This window comes from Protomyctophum bolini (assembly GCF_963924005.1).
Source record: "Protomyctophum bolini genome assembly, chromosome: 10".
NCBI lineage: Eukaryota > Metazoa > Chordata > Actinopteri > Myctophiformes > Myctophidae > Protomyctophum > Protomyctophum bolini.
The window spans coordinates 23,406,780-23,434,681 of record NC_137871.1 but is presented as its reverse complement, the minus strand read 5'-3'; positions in this window follow the sequence as shown (position 1 = coordinate 23,434,681).

Here is a 27,902-nt window from a genome sequence, read left to right as displayed (position 1 = left end):
CTCGATCGACAACAACGGGAGGCATGATTAAATCTAACACGACTAGCGACTGGACAGCGGGGGGCCGTCTAACACAGGATCTTTTCTTAGAATTGGACGGGATGATTTAGATCGCGAGTTATTAACGTTTTGGTACTGTTATGGTTTCCGGCCTCAGCTGCCTGACTCAGCATAAGCATATTGATAACCATGACATGATGATTGTCTACTACTGTATCAGAGGGACTGACTGTACGTACAATATATGAGATGCAAGGGTGTTCCTGCTCATTCTGTCCTTAATTATCATGGTTTCCATAATCTACTATAGGGACATCATAGACGGCATATGGCATATGTTCTCCGCGCCTGTGACTCACAATGGATCTTCACCCACCACCCAAAGGGATTATTTGGAGACTTCTAGATGCCTTAGAGATGGTCACCCTTTTAATCATTACAGGTATTTGGTGTTTAAACTTTTAGCATTCTTACTGTACATTCTCTTGTGTTAACTCTAAACAACTATCAAAACAAACAACTCTCTCAATTCAATGCAATTTAAATGAAGGTGAAGTAAAACTAAAATGCACTAAATCGTGGCGAGTTGGTAAACTGGCGAGTTCTCCGGATACCTTCCCCTCTCCTCCTTCGACAACAACTCGATAACGTCCTCCTTCTTTTCTTTCTGAGCCATATAAACAACAACCCGCACTGACCGGAGACGCAGAGATTAAACCAGAAACAGGACAGTAAGCAAGGGGGTGGGGGGGGATGAAGTTTGCGCGATTCTGTATTCCTCTCTGACACAGCACAGTTCAACTTCAGCCAGTCAATTAGTGGGACACCGATGAGAGCGCACATCAAAGGAGAACAGCAGCTGTGGATAGGTTGTTAAGGCTGAACTCCGATGCAGTTGCAAAGGGAAATAAAGAAGAATAAATAATTACTTCTGTCCGTGACAATAACCCCAATCCTACAATTTGAATTCTGTACACACGCACACATAGAGCAAAAATAATGATATGGGGAAAACAAATGAAAATGTAATGTTTTTTTCCAACGTTCGACTTTATTTGAGTCGAAGTTGTGTTAATGAACTCGATGTGTCGCAGCATCAACTTTTTAATTAATGCCCTAGCGTGTGTGTGTGTATAAATGGGGACCAATTGCCAAAGTTTGACTATGCGGAAGTAATGAATATGCTGCAGTTGTAATTAAAACACTTTCCAAGCCACAGACGCTATCGGATGACCATTAAATGTCATTAAATATCGCCACGGACGACCCCTTAGTTTAGAAAAGATGCGCTGTGATTGGCCAGTAGTCACTTGAGTGGCATGCAGCGTGACATAGCGTGCCTTCCGCCCTCCCGTCGACACACATGGCTCCAACGAACTGCAGCGGCCAGTGAGGCATTCGGGGCTTGTGATTGGGTTCTATTGAGTGAAGACCACGCACACACACACACACACACACACACACACACACACACTATTGTATTTTACCCCGTATGGGTAGTGTAATTAAGTCGGTATTACTTGACCAAAAGCAATTACATTATTACATATTTCTATGTAAAATGTAGTATTTCATATAATGTATATATATTACGCTTGGTCTCAAGTAATGAGTAAAATAGTATTACTTTTTAAGAAGGAGTATGTAATAAGTAACACTCTCCTGTAATATTGCGCAACGCTGGTGAACACCCAAACCTCTCTCTCCTTCACACCAATAGCACAGCATTTCCGGGTTGCACTCTCATCTCACAGCCATTTTTCGCTGAACTAGTTTTCAACCAGTGGTCCTTGAGGGGGTTCCAGGTGGTCCCCATCCAGCTAAATGAGGGGGTTCCAGGTGGTCCCCACCCAGCTAAATGATGGAGAGTTATAAGGTCTTTGAGGCGGTTATAGATCTTTACCTCTTGAGAGTGTAAAATGGACCAAAAAACCAAATGGACAAATAATGCCAAATAAATAATGGACCTCGATATGAAAAGAGTTGAAAACACTGCTCCAGACTGTGGGCATAAAACTGCAGGATAGTTTGTTGCTAAATTACAGAGCTCTGGGTTCAGCATTGATCTTTGCTGTCTGCACATCAAGTGTGCACGTGTTTGTGTATGTTTATTTTTGTAAACATTGCCTCATGACATGGGTGGTATTAAACATTGGTCAAATATTGTCCTGTACTAGTTCCTCAAGGAAGCCCATATATGCTGTCTCCTGTTTACTCATCGGTACGCTCATGACAGCAGTTTCCCCCCTCCACTAATTCAACCTAAACTCTCAATTCAGACCTTTCTGTCTGCCAGGGGACCTCTGGGACAGCGTCCTGCATCGTTCTATCTGCCAGGGGACCTCTGGGACAGCGTCCTGCATTGTTCTATCTGCCAGGGGACCTCTGGGACAGCGTCCTGCATTGTTCTATCTGCCAGGGGACCCCTGGGACAGCGTCCTGCATTGTTCTATCTGCCAGGGGACCTCTGGGACAGCGTCCTGCATTGTTCTATCTGCCAGGGGACCTCTGGGACAGCGTCCTGCATTGTTCTATCTGCCAGGGGACCTCTGGGACAGCGTCCTACATCGTTCTATCTGCCAGGGGACCTCTGGGACAGCGTCCTGCATTGTTATATCTGCCAGGGGACCTCTGGGACAGCGCCCTACATTGTTCTGTCTGCCAGGGGACCTCTGGGACAGCGCCCTACATTGTTCTGTCTTCCAGGGGACCTCTGGGACAGCGCCCTGCATTATTTTTCATTAAAGTGCTATGATAGCAATACGGCAGTTTTGCTTTTTTTTCTCCCCCTGCTGCAAAAATCGTTAGAAGTGCAAGGAGGTCATTCTGGCACATATCTGGCTTTCAATGGCTCCTTAAAGCTAGGCCCCAGGGACGGGTGATCTCCTGTCTCTGCACGCACACACAGCAGAAACACAGAAAATACAGGCCATCTGAAACCAAGCCCAGACCATTGTTTTCTCACTGCAACTTCACTCTCTTGTCAAATTAACCTGTTTGGGCCTGGGCCGTGGCTCAGCAGTCCAGGCACCTTGACCTGGCAGTGTGCCGCGAGTTCAACTCCCGATCCCGACGGCCTTTACTGCATGTCACTCCCCCACTCTCTCCCCCATTTCCTGTCAGCCTACTGTCTGTCCCTCTATGGAAATATATAGAATAAAGGCGAAAGCCGCAAAAATAACTCCTGTTTGACTGGGTACTATATAAATTATGTATTATGTGACTAGATGATTTTTAAGTGGTGCAACCACTTCAAGGAACAGCGATGTCTGTCCCTGTCTGTCTGTTTAGTACCAACATGTGCAAAAGTGGCGCTGCTGAGCTAGACACAGAGAGAGAGAGAGAGAGAGAGAGAAACCTCGCCTCACCAGGCTTTCCACCTCGGAGGAAAGCCTGGTCTCTGTTCCAAAAGTGCCGTGTGAACCGGTCTGGAATGGATGATATCGCTACATCATGTTGTTGTATTGTTTTGTAGTCATCAGGCAGGAACAATCAAACAGAACGTCCTTTCCCCTCAAACAATGAAAGCTCTTTTATTGCTATTTTTTAGCTTTTATTGAGAAAAATCATTTTGAGGGAAAGTAAGTTCCGGAAGATTGATGCGAGAGACAGAGAGGGAGCTCTGCAGGAAGAGAGAATACCACACTATTATTTGTGAGAGGAGGAGTGTTGTCTGCTAATTCTCCTTGGAAATGATTCCCACACAGACATACCGTGTGGGGGAATCATTTCCAAGGAGAAATTATTCTGGCCAGAGAATTGGTTCAGAGAGAATATTTGAATTTCATTGCAGGGAGGTTAGTGAAAGTGTGTGCTCTCTCATTCACTCATGTACGCAATCACAAACTAAGTAGGGAAAATGTTAATTGTCCCTGCAATAAAACCCATCTATCACTGTGTGGAATCTGGTGCGGACTACGTGCATCTCCGTGCTTTCCATGTGCCTGGTGAAACGAGGTTAATCCATTCTCATTTTAACCATGACCTTGATTGTGACTTTGACCTCTGACCTTTTTGACCGCAAACTATTTACAGTTATTATTACTCACAAACAGACAGCACCGACTGCATTACCTTCCTGTGCGTTGCTGTGGACATACTGTAGTATAAGGGGCCGCATGTCCACAGAAAACCTTTTGTATTTGTTTGTTTTTTTGCAGAGGAGAGGAGAGGAGAGGAGAGCTTTGGATATCATGTCTAGACAGTGTTTCATAGTTTATTGAGGTCCAGAACTATCAACCATTACTGTGCTCGAAGGATTGTGTCATCTGCATTAGCCTTGCTGAATTCTGAGATAACCGTAAACATGGGCTTGTTATGGTTGTAGTAACTGTTCAAAATCAGTTCATAAATGATCGGGTTGTCAGACACATAGCCAGGAGGATAAAATGTGACATTGACGAGCTGCACGCTCCTCTCCAAAACGTGAACAATTTTCTGCTTGAGTTGCCCATGCAGGAGCTCCACCAACAAAAAAAAAGCTAGATTCTGAGAGAGCTGAATTGTGAGGCGGCGCTGGGAAGAGGAACGTCCCAGCCCGTCTTTACCAGAGACGCATGCATGGCAGAAAGGTGCTGCACAGCTCAAACAATGCTTTCTGTGGATACGGGCCCTAAATGTACATTCACACATGTGCAGTGCAGTTTTTATTTATTCATGAAATTTCATTTTAGAGCAATATAAAGTGTGTTATCAACACACACACACACACACACACACACACACATTGAAGGCGTCCTGTGTTACAGCCTGGTATGGAAACTCAACTGCACTGCAGGGGTTGTGGATAGCAGAACCTGCAGTGCTGGAAAAAGTACACGCATGTTTACCGGTAAGTAAAACAAAAAGATGGAGCTTGTACAATACTAATTTCACCCACTGTTTTACACTTGTCAACCTGTGATCAGTGTGATGTGACAATAAAGCCGCCAATCACCACATCATGATGTCACCAAACTACCAAACAATAAATCCTAGATCTTATGTACTGGTGAATTCCATGGAAATGCACCACAATTCCATGAAAAGTGGATCTGTACCATAGGGCCCCATACTCTTTAATGTGGAGAGAGGCCCAGGAGAAGCGTTTACCCTCAGAACAAGGACAACCGGTTGTCTCTGGCATGGTTAGATAGCCCATTGAGTATACTTTGTTTAAATCTCTTCTGAAGCCATTGGATTCCATTAATTTCTTTAATCCTATTCAGGAATGCAGGAACGGCGAGGTTTTCACTGCTGACCTTGTGACCTTTTTTCCGTGCGAGAGGAACACTTTTCATTTTACCCGCGGGGCTGTTGTCTGCTCCCTGTCGTTCCGTCCCAGCATGCTGATATAGTTTTTGTGCAGTTTAATTAAGCCTATGGAGTTTGCATCAGCGGTGGCGGAATTATATGGCCAGCTGGACACAGCGCGTGCACGTGGCACAAATTATTGCGCACCGCTCACTCGCACACACACACATACATGTACGCAGATGTACACACACACACACACACACACACACACACGCACGTGCGTGTTGCCAGAGGGTTAACTGGAAGTGGTGGTATAATTGCTTCAGGGCTGGGAGTTTTCATTAAGTCTGTACTCTTATTTATTTACCTCACCTTAGGTATAAATCTGGCTATGTGTCAGGACAGAATATGGATGACAGGGTCCCTGTCAGTCCATTTGTGAGACAAACACACCACACATACCAACTAAGAGTGTGTGTAGATCCCTCGGGTTGACTTTTAGTATATGACTTTGATAGTATGAGTCAAGTCCGTCAGTCCGTCACACCTCGAGACACACTCCATATGGCCGTCTCCATATATGAAGATCACGACACTGACCTCATCAAACCCTGGATAGCCATGCATGGAGAAGACTGGATCATCATCACCTAGATCTGGGGCCGGAAGCAACTCTACATCTGACCTCAAACCCTTAGATCTCCATATATGGAGCTGACCAGTTCTGACATTCCATACAGTATGTTGATCCTTCCCCATCCATTCGATGTCTCTACTGAGAGAGTTCCAGGGGGTCCCCAGCTAAATGATAGTTAGGAACCAAATGGACCCTTCTGGGTCTGTGTCTTAAGTACCAGGTCTTATTCCCTAACTTGAGTAAACTAAAGACCTGGAGGTGTGATCATTGCCATTTGCCTATTCTGAGTGGCCAAAGAGCATTGGTCACGCCTCCAGGTCTTTAGTTTACTCAAGTTAGGGAATAAGACCTGGTACTTAAGGAACGCAAAATACAGCCCATGGGTCCATGTGGTTCCATTTGTGCACTCTCAGAGTTAAATTAACTTTAATTTTACAATATAAATTGGGGGTCACAGAGATAGAAATGCCATTAAATGAGGGTCTGTGGTCTAATCATAATGCATGTCAACCTGTGGTCCTTGAAATGAAATCACTGCTAGAGCTGTAAACATCTTCTCTTATGGAAGGGTCCCTGGCATATCTCTTCAAATGGGGGTCTGCAGGCTAATGAGTGTCAATTTTGGGGTCCTTGACATGAAAAAGTTTGGGAACCACTGGAACCACCAACTCGGGACTCTTGTACCGCTGCCCTCCACACTAACATCTAACATCAGGTTCTTCAGCTCTGCAGTGTTGTTAGCTAAGCTGTCGCGCAGCAGTACGTCTACAGTACGTAGGTGGTACGCTTCTTTTCCTCCCTGTACTTTACTTGAGTATTTCCGATGTCCAAAACTTTTACTTCTTCCCAATTATTTGAAAACCTTTGTTACTAGTTAGGCTACTTTGGAGATTTTTATTTTGATTAGAAAACCTAATAACAACATCAAACCTATTATACATTTCGGCCATTTGAAAATAGACAATCTACAAGCTTGTAAATCAGCTATTTTCAAAAGATTTTGTACACATTTTGAACTATAGTGAAATGGGACATTCTGCAATATGAGTATATTTTTAATACGGCACTTTTATTTCTATCTAGCTTCATTGCAGTATTTATACTTTCACTTTCACTTAAGTTGAGTACTTTTTCCACCACTGCACTGTGGTTACTCTGCCCTAGCTTCTACGGCCACAACATCGCCAGTCTCACATGGCCAGACTGTTGCCTCCCACGACTTTCAAATGTTTCCTGTCAAACAGTCTGGGACACGGAAATATAAATGAATGAATCCTCCCCACTTCCATTTCGTCTTTACAGTCACGCAAATTGATCCTAATGTTAATCAAAATAATCTAAGCAGCTTGCTGCTTAGCAGAAATAGAAATTAAAAGGTATAGATATTTTAAAATATATTTTCATGAACGGAAATGGCAGTTTCCTAACTCCGATTTTCTTTGAGGTGTAGTGCCAGACTCCATATAGCAAGCCCATGTGCCATGCCTTTGACCTGCTGCTCTTACTTTATGTATAAACACTGCCCAGTCATCAAATTGGTTTTGTATCTTTTAACCACTTAAAAGTTAAAACCTAGGCTGGCCAAGTGGTCCAGGCACATGCCACATACAGTATATAGGCTTTGGACTGACAGCGAGTTGCATGTTCAAGTCCCGTTCATGATGACCTTTGCTGCAGGTCTCTCCCCTTCTGTCTCTCCCTCTTTCCTGTCCATCTTCACTTGATACTATCAATAAAGGCAGAAAAGCCACAAAAACATAAAATAAAAGGTAAAAGCTTAAACCTATACACTTCATTAACCGCGGGTCCTCCAGAGGTCTACACTTGGCCCCCTCCTGTTTCACTCTACACCAGCATATATCTCTTGATGATAGATGATCTATTACTGGATCACAATGCATTGCAGTGCAATGTGTTGTGCGCTTGTAGATCTGCCATATTCACAGAATGTTTTCAGATAACGCAGATTATTGCCGATAATCTGCCATATTCACAGAACGTTTTCAGATAACTTTATATTATAGTTCACCCAGAATAGGAATGCTAAGGTTCAAGTGGTATACTCCAGGCACTTTCCTTACTGAACTGTTTTGTAGGCACACCTTGCCTATTGTAAATATACCTTCTTCAGCTACATCATACTGGACAAAAATGGGGGGGAAATACTTTTGAGGCCTTGATGTGTGTGTATGTGTGGCATTTTATGATTGCATACTTTTTTATAGAACACTTTTATTTCCTCTTCTGACCTCGAAGAAACTGCAAAGTGGAAGACCCTTGTACTCACATTTATTTGACAGGGAAGCAACTTAAAAGCTTTGGCTCAGACTAGCCTTTAGTTCAAGGCTTAAGTGGATGCAGGGGAGGAGAAAGTCAAATACCTGCTATGAAGCACACTTAAGAGAAATGCCATTGCCTTGATCCATCTGACCACTCTGGCTTTGAAGGGGGACTGGATTAATTGGAAAATTATAAAATCTGTTTGAGGTGGAACTGCTGTTTGATGTTGAAGGTTTTCTTTATGTGGCATGTGCATTTGTTTGTGTTTGTGCGTGCGACCGTGCGTGCACGTGTGCATGTGTCTGTAAGTCAACGACACACACCCCCCACACACACACACACGCACACACACACACACGCACGCACGCACACACACACACACACACACACACACACACACACACACACACACACACACACCAGTGAGCCCTTCTATCTGTCTCTGTGACATGATTGTTTCTACCGTGTTATTTTATGTTCTAATCAATCAGCTATGACTAAAACGGCAATTACAACGAGCCATCGATACAGCCAGTAGTCAGAATGGCATGCAGGCGTATTACTGCAAATTGCTTTAAAGTTCATTTTTCCCCTCTTCAGCATGAGCAGCCAGTGGAAAGTAATGGATAATTATAATAAGACACATCATTTGGGTAGATTTAGCAATCTCATGGTCTGATTGGAGTTGGGTGTACATGCAGGAACAACATGTTGAAAGAAGTTGATTTCGGGCAAAACGGTATATTTAATTCACTAATATTTCTTACTAGCATGCCTACTTTGATATCTCCCATTTTATGGTCTATATTTATCTCTGTTATGTTACTGACGAACCTAGCGACAGGGACGTCAGGAGGACTTCAGTGGTCTGTATAGCAGGGGTGGACAACTTTGACGGTGGAGAGGGCCATATTTTCAAACTCATTCCAGGGGGCCACATTGCATATACTGATATCCTACTTTTTAATTCTACAGTATGTCACATGAAAGTAGCAAAAATAGCCAAAATAGATCTACATCCTAAATTACTTTTTGCTATTTTTGAATTGGAATCCTGTAAACGTTTTATTACATTTCAAATGCAGTTAGTTATACACTGGGGGCTCCTGGACTATACAGTTGTCTCAGTAAGACAGCCCTCCCCCTATCCACACGGAGGAGCAGTGGAATTATGGCATTATGGGAATTGTAGTTCAGGAAGGAAGTGAGCCCAGTGTCCATGACATCATGGAGCCCATGGACACTTTGAAATACATAAATATAGTAAAAACACATATTACCCACATACAAACCCCAGGAAAGTCTTTCTTGTCTCCCAAACATTGATCTTGATCTCGATCTTGTTGCAAAAGGGATGAAGTGGCAATTTAAGCATCTGCATTACTTAATTTTCAAGAAGTCTACACAATCAGAGATCGTAGAAGAATTGTTATTTTTACCAACATTTGCCTATTTATCTCTCCTATGGATGGTACAATTGTGGACATCTTTGGACGACAACATATTCTAAGACAAGTTATGGGTCTGAGAGGCTATATGTCATGAAATGGTGGTCCGTGGCTTAAATGCAGAATACATAATCATCATTATGATAATAATTGACCTTGACATGCAAAGGGTTGAAAACTAACCACTGCCCACAGTGAATTGATAGACACTCCACCCTGCAGGCTTCAAGCCAGAGACATCTAATAGAAGAGTTACGATATATGACCGCTGTTCATGCAGCCTGAAAGGAGGACAAGCTGGAGTTTGAAATACATTGTTTTCAATGAGGGCGGCGCACATATGTGCAACATGCAAACTGTTTTAAAGTATTGTACAGTAACAACTAAAGTCTCTGTAATGTTTATGGTGTACGATTACTACAAAACAATTTAAAATATAGGGATTTAAGATAATTAAAGCTGAGCTGTTGCCTGAGTCCTATGCATTTCTGCCTATACTTCCGGTCCAGGACTTGTCCCTATTTATTGTCCCCATTCTCAATAGAAGTCTATGTAGGAGAGCCACCATTTGACTGACCCCATGAAGTGAACCGAGTTTGCGTAACTGTCTATACTCTATGGCTCTGCTTCAAGCGCTTCTTTAGAATACTCCGGTAGCCACGCCCCCGCCCCCCCTCCCCCCCACACTTCACACAGACCTGGCCTGCTACAAACAAACAGACACGAGCTAAAACGTGAGTGAAATGATTCTGAACAACTTTTAATGTAACTTTACTTTACACCTCATGGAAGTTGAGTGGAGTAGTCTGGGTGTTAGGAACTAGGAAGTGAAAACTGCTCAGTAAGTGTGTGACAGTTTGGAAGAGAAGCTATTAAGCTAATTCATTTTCACAACAAACTGCTTGGTCGTTTTGTTTTTATTCTGCAGGTGAGCTACCTAGCTAGTATGCTTTAACAGTTAATGTGCGTGTGTGTGCACGTGCTTGCGTGTGAGTGAGAGGGAGGGTGAAATTAATAATAATAATAATAATAAACCTTTATTTATATAGCACCTTTCAAAACGAGGTTACAAAGTGCTTTACAGAAAAATAACAACAAATGCAGTGCACACCATAAACAAGTTAACAACAGTTGACAATAATAAAAATAAAGAACAGGCAATGTACAGAAATGCAGTAGGACATAAGAACAATAGGGAATGTTAAAAAAAAGTTTAGGTGTTAAAAGCAACTTTATAAAAATGAGTTTTTAGGAGGGATTTGAAGCGGGGGACGGATTCTGCGAGCCTTATCTCGAGGGGGAGGGCATTCCAGAGAGTTGGGGCTCTGAAATTAACAAACAAAGGTAGGCCTACTTCAAATGTTTTGTTTGGCTTGTCACAACACCATGTCCTTGTATTAAATGTAATTCTTAACTGTTTACCAATGATGGTTCCTTCCTAAAAATGTAGTATTTATCTGATATAAAAGTTAAAACTAACATTACGCATAATATACGTAATGTTTGTAATTACGCATAATATGCGTAATGTCACTGTGTACTATATTATAGTACACGTACACCTACAGTACGTACAGTACACTAGGCTGTGATGTGACAGGATATAATGTAATGTACTGTGTATACTACTAGGCTGCCCGTTAGCTGCAATTTGCAACTCTAGATTTTTGAGTGGTGCAACCACTCCTACAACCAGCAATGTCCGTGTACACCTATGTATGTTACTATGTATGTGGTCATGTACCCATGTGTGAGCACCATTATGACTAGGGTACCAGTAGGGGGCGCCAGAAACAGAGAGGGATAATTCTGCAATGTAGCCTGCTAATGAGAGATGGGGGGGGGGGGTGGCACCACTCACTGTGATTTTTTTATAATGGGATGAATCTAGAGTTGCAATACCCTCCATTGACTCCCTACTCATCCAAAGTGCGTTTGCGATCTGCTTGTTTAATAAACGTTAAACTCACCAACATTGCAGCTCTAGGCCAAACTTGAATTATCCTCTTTCAATCTGCCAAGCTTTTGTTTCATAAAAATCCAACGTAGACATGTTATGAGCTACTTTCTGTCAAGAAAATCTGTGCAGGTGATTCCTTTTCTAAGTGCTGGAGTTTGGAAAAACTCGTCGTAAGTCACTGAACGGCCCTGCGTACGCAGCATACCACCTGTTTCGAATTTGCACATAATGTAGGAGGCAGCAGCGCGACCCGTCAAAGAAAACGAGAGCTTCCAAACTGCAACACTACAAAAAGAATCACATGCACATCATTTCTTGACAGAAAGTAGCTCATAACATGTCTGATTTTTATGAAGCAAAAGCTCGGCAGATTAAAAGAGGATAATTCAAGTTTGGCAATGATGGTGAGTTTAACGAAGTTTAATACAAGCAGATCGCAAACGCAAATTGGATGAATGGTGACAGGGTACATTTTCTTTCTTTCTACCTTAATTACTTATACTCAAAGCTATTATGGTGTTTCTCTCAACCTGCTCCACAGGTACACGAGCCAGGGTGATGATAACCCCAGACCCCCAAACTCGGCTTCTTCTCAGCCCTGAGTCCATTCTCCTGTGACATTCTGTGAATGCTGGACCCTAGAGCCTGCCCTAAATCCCTGACCACTGCACTACACCAGAATGCAATAATATGCAGCACAGCACTACACATCCAAGGCTGATTGAGAAGATGGCAGCCAGGATAATGAGGCTGGTCGGTGCCATTGATACAGGGAGGAAAGTACTGGCCAGCTATAGCCAGATGTATGGAGGATGGAGATGACTGGAGACACAGCTGGAGGGCTCATCATGAGTTAAAGAGAGATCTATCTCTAGTAGAAAACGGCTCAAGGTAGGAACTTAATTATTTTTATTTGCTTCTTTGCCTTCTTTGTTGCTGCTGCTTGTGTTGTATGCTGTATGTATACTAGTGTGATTTAAGCTGGTGTAGGCCTACTATTACTGTCATTGGGGATCCATTGACTGGTTGGCAATGACACATGTCTGTTTGTGGCTCTGGAATTGAATGCTGATGTTAATCGACAGTTTGTATGTTGTGTTGTATCTGCCGATGAAGGTGTGAGTTGTAACCGGAAACAATATGCATGTGGCTCTTGATCACTCAATAATCCTATGAGTGAATTTGCTATTTGAGCTAATTGAGCTTTATAACAGCCATCGATTCCAAATGTTAATTGTCAATTGAAGACTGATAAACAGTAGGTTGTGTTGCGGTTGCTGAGGTTTGTTGTGAGTTGTTGTGACAGGGTGGCTGTATTGGTTCATGACTGGCATGGTGGCAAAGAATGTTTGTTTAGAGCACTTCAAATCTAAATCATTTGCCAGCCAAGTGTATGGACTTTAATGTTTGTATATGGCATTGCTGTATTACTGGCCACATGATGTAATATGGCATTAAGTTGGCTTTAATGGCCACATGATGTACTTAGGTTTCTACTTAGGTTTGTGTGAAGTTAGACAGTTTTTTAAGTTGCTTGATTCAGTATTTAGATATTTGATATTTCCCCTCCCTATACAAACCCATTGTAGCTTCAAACTCCATTTTAACCATGTTAGATTCATCAAAAACACCCGTCTTTTTTCTGGTGACTTTCTAATACGTGAGGGGGCCGTGTTTTTGGCTGGTTACCGTTGTAAAATCCAAGATAATCCACACCTTCAATCACTTTATATCATTCCCAGCTGATCCTGTAGCTGAACTGGGGAAAGGGAGCACTTGATTGCCTTACACACGCTGGCCGTGTGGGCGTGTAAGCACCGTCACATGGTGGACCCTATTGTAAACAAGTGTAATGCTTTATGGTGTCGTCCACAGTTAACAGTCTTGTATTGAGTTTGTTTAGGGCAGTAAATGACAACCTAAGACGTCATCTGGCTGATATAAATACTGCCCTTGCTGTGCCCCTCACTTCACAGGAGTATTATTTTAGTAATGCATCAACCTCTGATTGTTTCCAGTCAGGGAGGCAATAGGATTGAAATCTCAATCATCCACGGAAGAACACCACATATTTTTCAGATTGGCCTCATGGTGTTGCTGCAGTATAACGTGGGTTGTTTGTCCTTGGATCATCATGCAACTCCCCACTGTAGGCCTTGTCTTGCAACAAATGCCATATATCATCATGAACGTGACATGCAATCATACCCAAATTGGAATTGCATGTTGAGGGCCCTCTAGAGCACATCTCCTAAACCGCTTTCAGTTCTGACCATAGGCAGTGGTGTAATGGTGATTTGTTTTCGGTACCATGGTCACGCGCACACACATGCACGGATTGCACGTATGTGCACTCGCGCTCGCCTACATGTGCGCAACTGCGCATAGCATGCGCACAGAACTGCTCATAGCCTATCTAACTATACAGTAATTCACTCAATGTCTGAATGTCTGTCTGTCTGAATTAATGTATGTCTCAATCACTGTCATAGCTGTAGCTCCTCACTGGCTTACACTAATCAGTCTGACTTTTCACACAGGCATTGACCATAATATTACGGAGGTCTTAATGAAGCCCTTTTTACAATTTAACAAATGAATGAATAATTAATTTATAAGTGAATTAGGCAAAAACTCACATCAAGTCTTTTTCACTTCACAATGCACCTTTCCTGTACTACTTGCGGGTCCATGTGTTTGGTTATAAATGACCAACAGTCCTGCAGTCATGAGTCCGAGACCCTACCCAAAACCCTAACCGCAAGTTACCCGCAACACATGTTGGGAGCCACGGGTGATTTTAAACCCGCAGCACAGGTTACTTTTAGGAGTGACAGTGTTGTTGGACTAATGACTGTGGGTATGTCTAACCAACCTTTGCACCCCATGGGCAAGCGCCTCCGACACCAGACTGATTACACCTCAAAATACATACATCAATAATAGGATCTATTATATCAGTGTACTCATAATATATGTACATAATATGGTGTTCATATATTTGACCGGGTAAGGACTAGATGTTTTTGGTGTATGAGAGTTTTACACACACACACACACACACACGCACGCACACGCACACGCACACGCACACGCACAAAACTTAAGATAAGCAGACACTTTTCTGTATCCTGCGCTACCTGCAGTGGCGAAAATAAAAGTTTGCTTTGGACGAATCTCTTCTTTGATAGTGAAGGAGGCATTCTTGTTGCTTTCAGAACACCAGCACCACAGAAGCAATAGCCTACTGCAACCATACTGCTGTGCATGTTGCTTACCGATAACGTGCGTTCAGGCAGGGGCGCCGGAGGGGGGGTCAGACGGACAGTGGGGGGATTTTTTTTTTCCCCCTCTGCATGGCGTGTGCCAATGCCAGATGGTACCACAAGGTGGAGCACTACTCCCTCCCTTTCTTTGTCCCACTTCTGTCAGGCTGTGATCAACTGTCTGCCAGTGAGTGTCTATGCTAATGATTTGAATTGACTTCTAAACAAGATGTGATGGTGGGCTTAGCCTACTATGCTAAGCATTCAAATGACTGTCTCTCTCTCTCACTCACTGCTACCAGGCCAACCAGCTCTGAAGAAGCCTCGCTTTCTGAGACACAAACACAAAACGCAAATTAACTTTTAATATGAAAACAATCTTCTTTGTACTTGGTGTATAATACAAATTACTTTGTACTATCTATGTAGTGTGTACTATGTACTATGTACTATGCACTATGTACACTGTTCCATTTATTTGGGTTTGTTTCTAAAGTGTATATATGGAGAGTTGTTAACCAAGTGGACCATTATTAGAGATTTAACTATTGAGTGTAAAATGAAACCCTACGGATCATTTGGTTTCATTTTACACTCAAGAGATACATTATTGGTAAACATCTGCATTACAAGAAGTATACACAATTAGAGAATGTAGAATAATTGTTATTTTGATAGTTTGCCTATTATCTCTCCTTTTTTAAATACTGTATTTATTGGGCATCTTTTTTGTAGTAGTAATTGTTTTGGTACCACAGCGTGGTACTGCACTGTAAGGACCATGACAGCACTGCATAGAACGTCGCAGTCCCGCCCCCTTTCATGACGACGCCAGGTTCAGGAAATAATTCCCAATGCATTTTTCCCATAGACATTTCAAAAAGTATTTATTTAAAGACCTTTTAAGCGTCGTACAAAGCCAAATCGAGTTGTGACAAATCATAAACATAATAAATCATATTTTGGACCAAACAAATAATTACAAAGAAGAAAAACAAGAAGAAAAGTGTTGTAACCTGCCGTTTCTTCTCACAACTTCAGTTGGCTTTGTACGACGCTTAAAAGGTCTTTAAATAAATACTTTTTGAAATGTCTATGAGGAAAATGAACGGGGAATCATTTCCTGGGCCCTGGTAGGGGGCGGGACTGCGACGCTATAGGGTTGCGCCACAACAGTTGCACAGTTTGTTGTACTGTACTGACATATAGCCCTGGATAGGCTAGCAGATCTGCGTTCCAAGAAGGACACTTTTCTAGTACACTTCTCTACCTGTTATTATTCATTTTAATACATTAGACTGAAGCAGAATGTCTTCTTTGCTATAGCTAGCATGGTCATTAGAATTTGGCCAGCCATACAGTAAGTGCAAGCCTAGCACTACTACTTGATGATACCCAACTATATATTTCAGTAGCTCCAGATGATCCCTGTGCTTTAGACCCGTTGTTGACCTGTCTGTCTAGCATCAAATGCTGGATGAGGATAAGACAGAAGTTCTCATCGGTTCTAGTGAAATAATCAATAATAAGCAGACTTGGCAACCTGACTGTAGAAAGTAACAGTACAGTAAAGAACTTGGGGGTCATTATTGATTCTGAATTTAATTTTAATTCACCCATTAATCATGTTACCAAGATTGCTTTTTTTCACCTTAGAAATATTGCACTTGCATTTCATGTCATGAAAGGTGCTATACAAATAAAGTTTTATTATTATTATTATTACTTGGTGAATGGGAATATGCGATGATGGCAACTTTTGCTGAAACTATCTGTCTGTGATTAACTGTTACATTTCTTGCTTGATTATATGAGACGAGCACTGGACTGGGAGAGAGACTGCCGTAAATACAGTACAACAGACTGAAAATTATTCAACTACATCAGACTACATCAATTCAACACATTAGTCAGTGCAGTGTTCAGTGATCCATCGGTGTTGTGATTTAATTATTTAGTTACTTTGACTTAGATGTTCAGTCAACGGTTACACAGTTTCTAATCTTATCTGTAAATCCAGGAGAGAGAGAGAGAGAGAGAGTGTGTGTGTGTGTGTGTGTGTGTGTGTGTGTGTGTGTGGTCATTGCCTGATCAACCACAATGGTATTTTTGTCCTGCTCCCAGTATTTGCTCCCTCAGTATTTTAGCCGTGACGTGAGCACCTCCTCCAGAGATACTTCCGGGTCCTACTTTTGTGTCGCCTTTGTGTCCCCGGCATAGTTATACTGTGAGCATCCGTCGGACTAAATCTGAGACGAAAACAACCACGAAAGCCATTTTACCACTTTCCTCGCAACAACAAAGCTGCTGCTCTCCCAAATCTGTCTGTCATTGTGTCAACTAAATCCTCATTAATGCAAACTAGATTCAACATACTCAAGCCGGCACACATTTAAATATGCCCCCGAAATATTGTACTGAACAAATGGACTGTTGCCACCTTCGATAATAATGATAATAGTCTTTATTGTCTCCACATCATATATTTTCTTTGTCATAGACACTTGTACAGAACATTAATAATTCTACTCGAGTTGGAAGCATTAAGACCCATTTTAACCCTCAATGGCTTCCTTTCTGAAAAATAACGTCATTATAAAAAGATTCACGTGTTTAGATATTCTATTTACAATGAGATGGGGATGGGAGCTGGTGCCACTTGGACCCGGACGTAACGTAGGACTACAAAATGACGTCTGACTTAAATACAGAATTGCTGCATATATCAGCCTTTTGCTTTTGCAGATCCACTCACAGTCGACCTCCAATAAGGGAGGTAGTGACATTGGATGTCAGCAATTTGGCATGTGGCGAAAGTGTGTTACGAGACACGTCGAGCGAAAGGATGGTGAGGCGAAGTGACGATTGGTGTCCTGTATAAGTCTGCCTTGGTCTTAGCCCCGGAGGAGATGGATGGCCGGGTAGGCGGAGTTGTCCTTGGTGCGGTGCTGCTTGCGCGCGCGAGAGAGGTGGTGGTGCTCGGTAGGACAGATGGTGCTACCGGGCAGATGAGTGAATAATGATGTCTCACCACAGTGCTGTAATTACCTGCTCCCAGGCCTTCCGTGTGTGTGTGTCATGCACGCACGCACGCACGTGCACATGCATGCCTGGGCCGGCGGTGTGAGCATGAATGCACAGATTGCGCACACGTGCATGCGCTTCATATACTAGAGAGTGGAGACAGACACAGGAAGCCACATGCACTTGCTCAAGCACACAGACACATGACGCTGACAATTCCCCCGTGCACGAGTTCCGAAGTTGGTTGAAAGCAGTCGTGGAAAGTAACTAAGTAAATTTAAGTATACTGCACTTGAGTATTTCCAATTTCCAACACTTTTACTTCTGTACTCCACTACATCTTAGAGGCAAATATTGTACTTTTACTACTATTACGTTTATTTGAAAACTTTTGTTACCAGTTACATTAACCTCTTCAGCCCTATACTGTACATTTCAGCCATTTGAAAATAGCCAATCTACAAGCTGACAATGTGTTGCGATGTGATGAATTGTAGCTTGTAGATCTGCTATCTTCAATCTCAAAATGGGACATATTCTGCATAATGAGTACTTTGCACTTTTGGTACTGATGCCAATTAGGGATGTCCCGATCACGTTCTTTTGCTCCTAATCCGATTCCGATCATTTGATTTTGAGTATCTGCCGATACCGATTGTTCCCGATCCGATATCTATGTTTTTTATAGAACAGCCATATCACAATAGTACAATATCCCAAATCACAGACAATATCCAGTCTAATATCATGACAATATCCAGTCTAATATGATATGGATATAATATCGATACTAGGGATGTCCCGATCACGATAATTTGGTCCCGATCCGATTCCGATCATTTGAAAAAGACGTGATCGGCCCGGATTTCCGATCACGTGATCGGATCGGGACATCCTTATTGCCAATACTTTTGTACTTTCACTCAAGTACATTTTGAATTCCGGACTCTTGCTTGTAACGGAGTATAGTTCTACATTGCAGCGTTGATACCTTTAGTACTACAAGTAAAACATGCAAGTACTTTTCCCACCATTGGTTGAAAGACATTTCCGATGCGATACAGTTTGCACTCAGTCATGGTACGTATGCGCAGAGATATCAGGCTGGAGCCATGCACAGGGTCGCCTCACACCTGCATGCAGTTGATGGATGAGTGCAATAGTTAAATGTGAACGTTGCTGTACATGAGAATGAATATAAGGGGGGGAAGTGTGAACGTGCAAGGACTACCCGATGCACAGATGATGCCAGCTAGCCCACGTCTGGACGGAACGATGCGGCGCGGTTACAGTTCTGCAATCGCTCTGCAGCACTTTAAAAGGGCCACTTCACCCCTTTTGCAACCAGAGATTATTATATATATATATGCTCTCACTTCCTTCCTGGACTACAAAGTCACACCTCCATGCTCCACGCCCTCTCCACAAGGACGGGAAGTGCACTAAAGCATTATGGGCATTGTAGGCATTCAGAAATCCAGTCAAACCCTATAGTCAAATACACAGACCTCAATATTTTTCTGGCCATAGGCTGCAAATTTCAAATTGTACTACAAATACTATTAACATAGAGTGACTGCAGTTTCTTACAGCGGTGATATGATCCTTTAACACCGGCAGACGCTGGACGTTTGAATGATTCACATTCACAGTAATGGATTGACGTGTTTTTTTTAATCTGTGATGGTAAGAGCTGTGTTATTTGTCCGTATTCCGTATGAGCTGTGTTGTAAGCATGCTCTGCTTCGTCAGTGATGTACTGTACTGTACTACTGTTCCATCGCTGATACAGTACATGATGTATCACAGTGAACCAACCGTTTTACCCATTGTAAGAGATGGATGTTGATATTCATTCATCAGCCAACACTCCCCACTGACAGGTAGTACCCCCCCCCCCAGAGAGGACGTATAGGGCCTTAGTCCTACTCCTCCCAGCCAACACTCCCCACTGACAGGTAGTACCCCCCCCCCCCCCCCCACAGAGGATGTATAGGGCCTTAGTCCTACTCCTCCCAGCCAACACTCCCCACCGACAGGTAGTTACCCCCCCCCAGAGAGGATGTATAGGGCCTTAGTCCTACTCCTCCCAGCCAGTACCCCCCCCCATGAGTGTCTATTTCAAACAAAGTGTTTTTTGACTGGGGATTCATATTTTCATAGGAGGAATTTAATTGCCTGTCATAATTAGACTCTCCTGTATTAGGATGTATTAAGAGTACCCAGTGCAGTACTGACTACCGTGCGACTAAATATGGAGATGCTGGGCTCCGTGATGGTGTTGGAATGAAACTGCAGCTGATGACGTACATGGTCATATGGGAATGGAATTGTATTGTACACGATACCACTGGCACAAACATGACGCGAAGCATCGGATATAACGGCGCCTGTTTAGGTAAATAGTTATGCACACGCCCGCCACATAACTGTACTCCCGGCTTTCCAGAAGTTGGCTTCAGTGTTGATTTCGTCAACTAATTCTACAACAAAAAAAAGTCGTCAATTAACTTTTTTCACTGGCGAAAACTAAATGGAAACTAAATTAAAACTAAACTATGATAACTAAAACTAAATACAACTAAACAAAAACATATTGACAATTTCGTCAAATAAAATACAAATAAAAACTAGACTAATGTTAGGAAGGGACTAGTGGACAAGAGGTCCAGTATAAGTAATTTTATACTTGGTTGCATGCTGAAAATAGCATATCTACAAGCTCACAACGCGATACGCTGCGACGCGTTGTGAGCTTGTAGGTCGACTACTTTCAGCAAGTGTAAAATCGACACCATCAACGCTAAAATACAGTCAACTAAATCAACTATATATATATATATATATATATATATATATATATATATATATATATATATATATATATAATTATTATTCTTTTTTCCCAATAGATATTTTGTAGTGTGTCGTAGATATCTCAGCGATTGAATAAGGTAAGGCACACCAAACACCTCAAAGTCACGAGTCTCACGACATCCAAGAGCATTTTGTTTTGACATAAGTGGCATGCAGTCTTCATCTTTTATGGCTTTGTGCATTTCAAGGCTAGCTTTAACAGCCATACCTGTCCAATAGCTGTGCAGTCGGCCCACCGCCCACAAATCTTTATTTGCATCAATAAAAATGCCAAGCATCATAAACCTACTAGTGCCGTCGTATGTATGTACTGTATAAGTATCTTTCAAGGTTGGAGATAAATGTTTTTTTTTTCTCATCACTTAAGTTGCAAGGTTGCATGCCATTAAATGTTTGAAATGTTTCTTGCAACCATGGTCCTTTATGTCGTTACCTTGTTGAAACTCTTAAAGGACAACTCCAGACTAAATAACATAGGCCTATAGGCAGTGTTGTTTTTGAAAGAAAAATTGTTGTCTCTTGAACAGTGGCATGCCGGTTTCAAAGTGGCATGCCGGTTTCAAAGTGGCATGCCGGTTTCAAAGTGGCATGCCGCTTTTCAAAGCATCTTAAAAAGCATCTTAAAATCGTCTCATTTAAGAATTGTGGTCAGCATTTGATGCAGTCTGATTCAAAAATGAAACTAATTCAGCAGAAGTAACATTAGCGTTTTCTCTCAGTCAGTTGATTCTTCATAATTATATCCACTAGAATTTCACCACCCTTTGGGTAGCTCATCCTAGAGTTACAATGCAGCGCAATATGGGAAGAAGAAAATTGCAGGAGTTGACAGACTCCACTTTATGTTTCAGCTGTGTTTTTAAACCCAGTATTGTTCCCTGCACATAACGTAACACGTAACGGATGGGTTATTAATTATTACTATGTGTTGTTGCACACACACGCACGCACGCGTGCACACACACACACACACACACACACATCCGAACCATTTGGTTCTAATTCATTAATTTCTCCGAGTGCTTTTAACCAGGCTGCAATTCATGAATAGATCCTCCGGGGCGACGTTGCATAGACTCAGTGAAATAATGGTTAAGTTCATCAGGGGTTGGTGAGGGTTGCTACCGGGTTGGCCGACCGGGAAGGTGTGCATTTTGAGTGTGGATACAACCGTCTTTACTTCGCTATAATGACAACACGAGATATCCGTCTTGAACATGATCAGAGAGCAGCGCGTCTCTCTCGTCTCTCCCAACACACACACGCGCGTGCACGCACACACAGAGCGTCAAGTGGCTGTTGTGCTGTGACATGCGAAAATAACTGATCTGCACCAGCGGTTTCAAAATGAGCCATGACTTTTCAAGCAGCCCCCAAAACATGGTAATTGTGAGTAGCATACCTGTACAACTGTCCATATATTTTGTCGTAAGATCAAAAATGCTTCCCAATGTCTCTGTGTCTGTGAGCTTGCTGGCTGCAGTGTAGCTTGCTTGTTAGCTGTTACTCGTTAGCTGTCACTATGCCCACTTCACTTCACGCATTGAAGTGAAGTGGGCATTGTGTGTGTGACTGTGTTTTCTCTTCTGCCGTCATGCAGGACTTTCAAATGATTGTAAACACATCATGAACATAGTACTCTTATTATGCATATCGCATTCTCGCCGAGATATATTTCTGAGAATTTTTTTATTTTAATAGTAATAAAAAAATATAATAATAAAATAAAATAAACCGAATGGTTCAAGGCCATAAATTAAGATTCGAGTGCCAACCCTAACGAGCGAACATTCAAACCCTGAATGTTCGGGGACAGCCTTAACACACACGTGATTTGTGGCGATGAGAGGTGGTGTGTGTGTGGCCAGCCTCCACACACACTCACTCACTCGTGCACCTGTCAATTCAAGTCCCCCCGGCCCCGCAATGCGATACAAAAATTCTCCACAGTGTACTGTGAAGTTGTGAAACCATGGCACTGATGCGAGGTCCATGTTGTACGGCAGCTGCTTTAGCTGCGTTCACCAAGCGTAGTTGTGTGGCGTTTGCCGTGCGATAGGCGAGAGGTGTCTTTTTCGGGGTGTTGCCGGCAGAGGGGGCTGAGGTAGGATGAGCTGGTGTGGAGCAGAGGCAGCGATGTTGGACATTGAGGGGTTGGAAATTATCCCGGTCGCGTGGTTCATGTAACTGCGGCTGGTGGTGTTGCGCACGAATGTGTTCTTTCATAGAAATGGGTATTGTACTGTAAATATGACAGTTGCATGGATGCAAAGTAGTGCGTGATTTCTGGACAGGCATGCTGTTGGTGTTGTGCCTGGTGACATGTGTGCAAACGGTGTGGTTTGGTAGGAGAAGGCGGACAAAGGATGGGGTGTTGCGCTGGCTATTAGTGTGGCAGGATATTAAGTGAAACCGCCAGATGACTTGTTTATTTTCCAAACACAGTTCTTATATGAGGCGATCTAAAAATCCCCCTATGGGGATTATAATACAAATAAAAAAGTACATGAACCCGTGGCCTTAGCGCCTTCTAGCGATATTGATGTCAGACTTGGTGCTATAATGTATGCTATCCCCTCTCTCCGCCACTGACTCCAGGGGATGAGTCCTCTTCTTTTTATTTTTAAATATATGTTTATTGGTAGTAGTTTTCAACAGTGTAGTACAGTTTGAACATACCATATTATTTTTTCTCCCTCACCCCATCCCTCCCCCCACAGTTATCGTCATCATTAAACAATATAAAAAATAACAATTGAGTACAGACATACAAAAAACAACCATGTATATTTGACATATAAATTATGAACCGTAGGAAACAAAAATAATAATTTAAGCACAGATAACAAAAACAATATAAATAACAAAAATTTAAATAAAATAAAACAAAACAAATACAATTATGAGTTGGGTTATTTGAGTTCAAAAGAGTAACAAGTTATGTTGGAAAATATTGTGTTGAATCGGAACGTTGTCATACAGCACCCTCTATACAGAGTTCTATCGTTATGAGGAAGCAAAAAAACACACAGTATTGGTTCAATTAGTCTGTCGGAAGTACCCTCAGATTCTCAAAGTAGGTAATGAATGGTTGCCAGCTAGAAAAGAACCTTGATGAGTCCTCTTCTGAGGCCATTACACTTTGCACTCGACACATGCTATTTCCAGAAGTAGGGAGCAAGTTGTCCCCCCCCCCCCCCCCCACACACACACACACACACACACACACACACACTCACTCCTTTCATCTTCAGCCTCTTAGCCCCCCTCCCCCCACATGCTACTCTGCAAGGTGCACCTGGTAGTCGTATATATACTTTCTCCTTTCTAGTGTGCAGAAAAAGGCAAAGCTCCCACCTCTCTGGGGCATCAACGGAAAGCATCTCTGCTGATGCTTCGATCCTCCATCTGCACTACGTATACATCCTCTGTGTTAGTTTAACCCACAGAATGTAAAAGAAAAAAAAAGGGAAAGAAACAATCCATTTGGTTCAATTTGTACACAGTTCAATTTGTACACAGTTGCTTGAGTAAAGCGATACCTCGGATAAAAGTAGGTGAAACAGGTGCATACACAGTGGAAAGAGCCTAACTTCAGAGCATGTCTGTTCCTTCCTGTTCTTAACTACATCATGCTGAATGGATTGAGATCCTTTTGCTTCCAACAGATGTACGCCTGTATAGGCTTCAGCGTTGCTGCAGATGTGATGATGGATGTTGATGATCTCGAGACGAGGTGTTTGATCTGCATAACAGGTGTGTCGGTAAGAGGACTGGTTCTGTGTCAGGAATAGTAGCCGCTATATAAAACTTCCATATATACGTGCACTGCAGACTCATGCATTAATTGACACAGGATGATATACTGTATAAGAACATAATCAGGTGAGAGGGGTCCTGGTATGGGGTCGGTAGTGGGTTGTGTCTGTCTGTCTGTCTGTCTGTCTGATCTTTAGAAAACCACATGATTCACAAAAAGGTCAAGCTCCACAACAGAACTGAGCTGCTGTGTGCTTTGTGTATCGGGGCTGAAAACTGTCTGCACCACTGGTGCAACACCGTCTCTGACTCTGTTCATCTCTCTCCTTCTTTCTCTCTTTTTGTTTTTCTCGTTGTCTGGACTCTTTCCATTGGGATTTGATGGGCACTAGTTCCAGATGTTTGTTGATAACTTGTTGACATACCATGTACGTACGTTATTTAGATAGACATGATGGCTGCTTGACCGCAAATGTTAAGAAATGTCATTTAGACATCAAATCTCTTGGCTTTTTCTTTATTTTCCCCCTGAGGCAAAAAGAAGGAAGAAAACGGCATTTAACCCTTTCTGGGTGGGAACCCCTTTTGGTGTTAGCATTATGTTATGCTTTAGCTATTTTTGAAAAATCGAAGAACGACTGACATAGAAACATAGCTTTTTCAGAAAACTGTAATCTGTAAATATGTCTAAATGTAGTTTTGCACATACTGTACATGCTTGCACTAACTTGGGTTCATTATTTTTCTACTTTGATAATACCAATTGGTATTGTATTGTATATCATTTTAATCATTGGTTAGTCACCTTTACAACGAGATACAGCTTGTAAGGATCGGGCATTCGTGGAATGAGCAACACAGCTAAACGTGTGGATAGCGCCTCCAAAGAAATTGCCAAAATGGTTGGTATTCACACTAGCTTTGAGTTGCTTAGTGGATTGGATGATTGCACTCTCCCACAGTATTAAATGAAAGACAACACATATTGGCCATTTTTACCCTTTATTTATTTCACACAGTGTTGGTGAACTCTGTAGTGTCTGGAAGGCAACTCGGAAAGGCAATTATTTCGTTTTTGAGCGGTGCCTCCGCTCCATTACGCAGCTATGTGTGTCCCTATGTATGTGTACGTGTCCGAGCACGGAAAGCTGCAACACAGTAACTCTGCCATTGCTCGACAGTTTGGGACGCGGAAAGGCTTGCCGGAATCGGGCCGGCCCCCTGGTAACTCGAAGATGTTTCCCAAAAATAATCAAAGTACAGTACAGGGCACAGTACACTACAATACATTACAGAGTACAGTACAGTATACAGTAACTATATATAGAATTCAGTTGGAGTTGGAGAAATGTCTTTGCAATACTGTTGGCAGTCGTCGCACAACTTAAGGACTTGAAAGCAGTGGAATAAGTGCTTGCAGTGTGTTTCTGTTCGTTGCCATCCAGAAACACTACTTGAAGCACTTTTCAGTCAAATTAACCTAAAAATAGAGGAATAGCGTGGAGAGCCTTCTGTTTGTTAAGTCCCCCCTCATCTCCACATGATTCTCGAAGTGCTCTCATCTCAGAAACGCACGCACAGAGTGGCTGGACTTCAGGAATTACCAAGCATGCCTGTTGTGTTGTGACTTTAGTTGTGACTTTATTTCCTAACACACCAAAGTTCAGGCAGGCAGGCAAGTGCGCAGGCACAGGCAGGCAGGCAGGCAGACACAGGCAGGCACAGGCAGACAGACAGACAGACACAGGCAGGCAGGAACAGTCAGACAGACACAGGCAGGCACAGACAGACACAGGCAGACAGACAGACACAGACAGACACAGGCAGACATACAGACGCAGGCAGGCACAGACAGACACAGACAGACACAGGCAGACATAGACATACAGGCAGACACACATACAGGCAGGCAGGCAGGCAGGCACAGACAGACAGACACAGGCTGGCACGCACGCAGGCAGACACGCAGGCAGAAGTTTTTCACATTTTTAGAGCACATGGGCAATCTAACAATCTATGCCAAAACAATGGGAACATTTCCATCTTTGTGTATTTTTATATCAAAAGTCCATAAAATCTATTTTGTTTTATTACCATCGCTGCGTGTTCCTCCAACACAGCTGGTTTTGATTACAGAACTACTACATCCAGATTCCAGACAGTGTATTACGACACCTTCAAAGGGCTCAACCGTGACGCCTGGCGTCCCTGGTGTGCCCCCCTCGGCCTGTGTTGCAGGTGCACAATGTGCACAAGAGGGATCTTCTCCAAACCACTGGTTTAGGTTCTTGGGCGTGGGAAGAACATCATAGGTGGCTCTGATGATGAAGCTGAATTGGCTCCCTTCCATTTCTAAAAGATCCTTCTCTGTGAGCTTCCGATGCTCCATGTTTTCCCAGCTAGTCCACTGGCCCTGTTTGGACTGTGAGACTGCCGTTGCGCAGAATAGTGTAAATAAAGGTCAATCAGCAGTAGACCCTGGATTGTTGAATTCATACTTTTATTTCACACGCTTCTGTTTCTAATGAGGGTGCAAATAAGAATCGAGGTGGAATATGGGATACATGCATATGCAGAGTATTTGTAACAACTTCTAACCAAAGATGCCCTAAAGGGCGAAATCGTGCTGAGGGCGAGGTTGCGCTGAAACTACAGGTCTGGGAATGCCCATAATGACCTTTTAAAAAATGTTTTAAGGGGCTCGGTAGGGCGCAAAATGTATGCTAATAGTAAGGCCAGGCGGGGCTTCGGGCCAGCCATTTAGGGCCCAGCTAGGGTTAGGGCCCACCAGCCCAGGTAGGACTGTGCCTTCATTTTCGGGCCTGTTGAGAACTCTAGTTTTCGCCGGCTGCCAGGCAAGGCTGAGCTAACGATTTTGGGGCGGGCCCGTATGGAGTTTAAATGGACAGGTATCAGTCAAAAGGCAGACATCGAAGAGGAAGGACAGGTGGGGAAGCATCAACATCTGGAATGTCAGAACAGTTCAGCTCCATATTAGTCTGGTTCACTATGTAAAAAAATATATACTTCCGTTAAAAATTTGTGGAGATTAGCAAAACAATACATTTTTGTAATCTTCAGAACATGGGGAATCCACACCTTTATAGTATGTCCGCCATATGTTCAAAATGGCCTCCATACAATATGTAATTTGTGCTATCTTGGCTTCTAGACAACATAGATAGTTAATTAAATATGCTAATCCTATGTTTTCCGGGTTAAGTAATCCAATAGAGACCTAAAGCATTGTTTCACAGGGACTTGCAGTGGCGCCACCTATGGGATGGTCACATAAATTCAGGTTTACTAAAATCGATGTGGAAAATATATGGAGATCTATAAGGGTTTGAGGTCAGATGTAGAATTGCTAGCCGGCTCCATATATGCAGATCTAGGTGATGATCCAGTCTTCATGT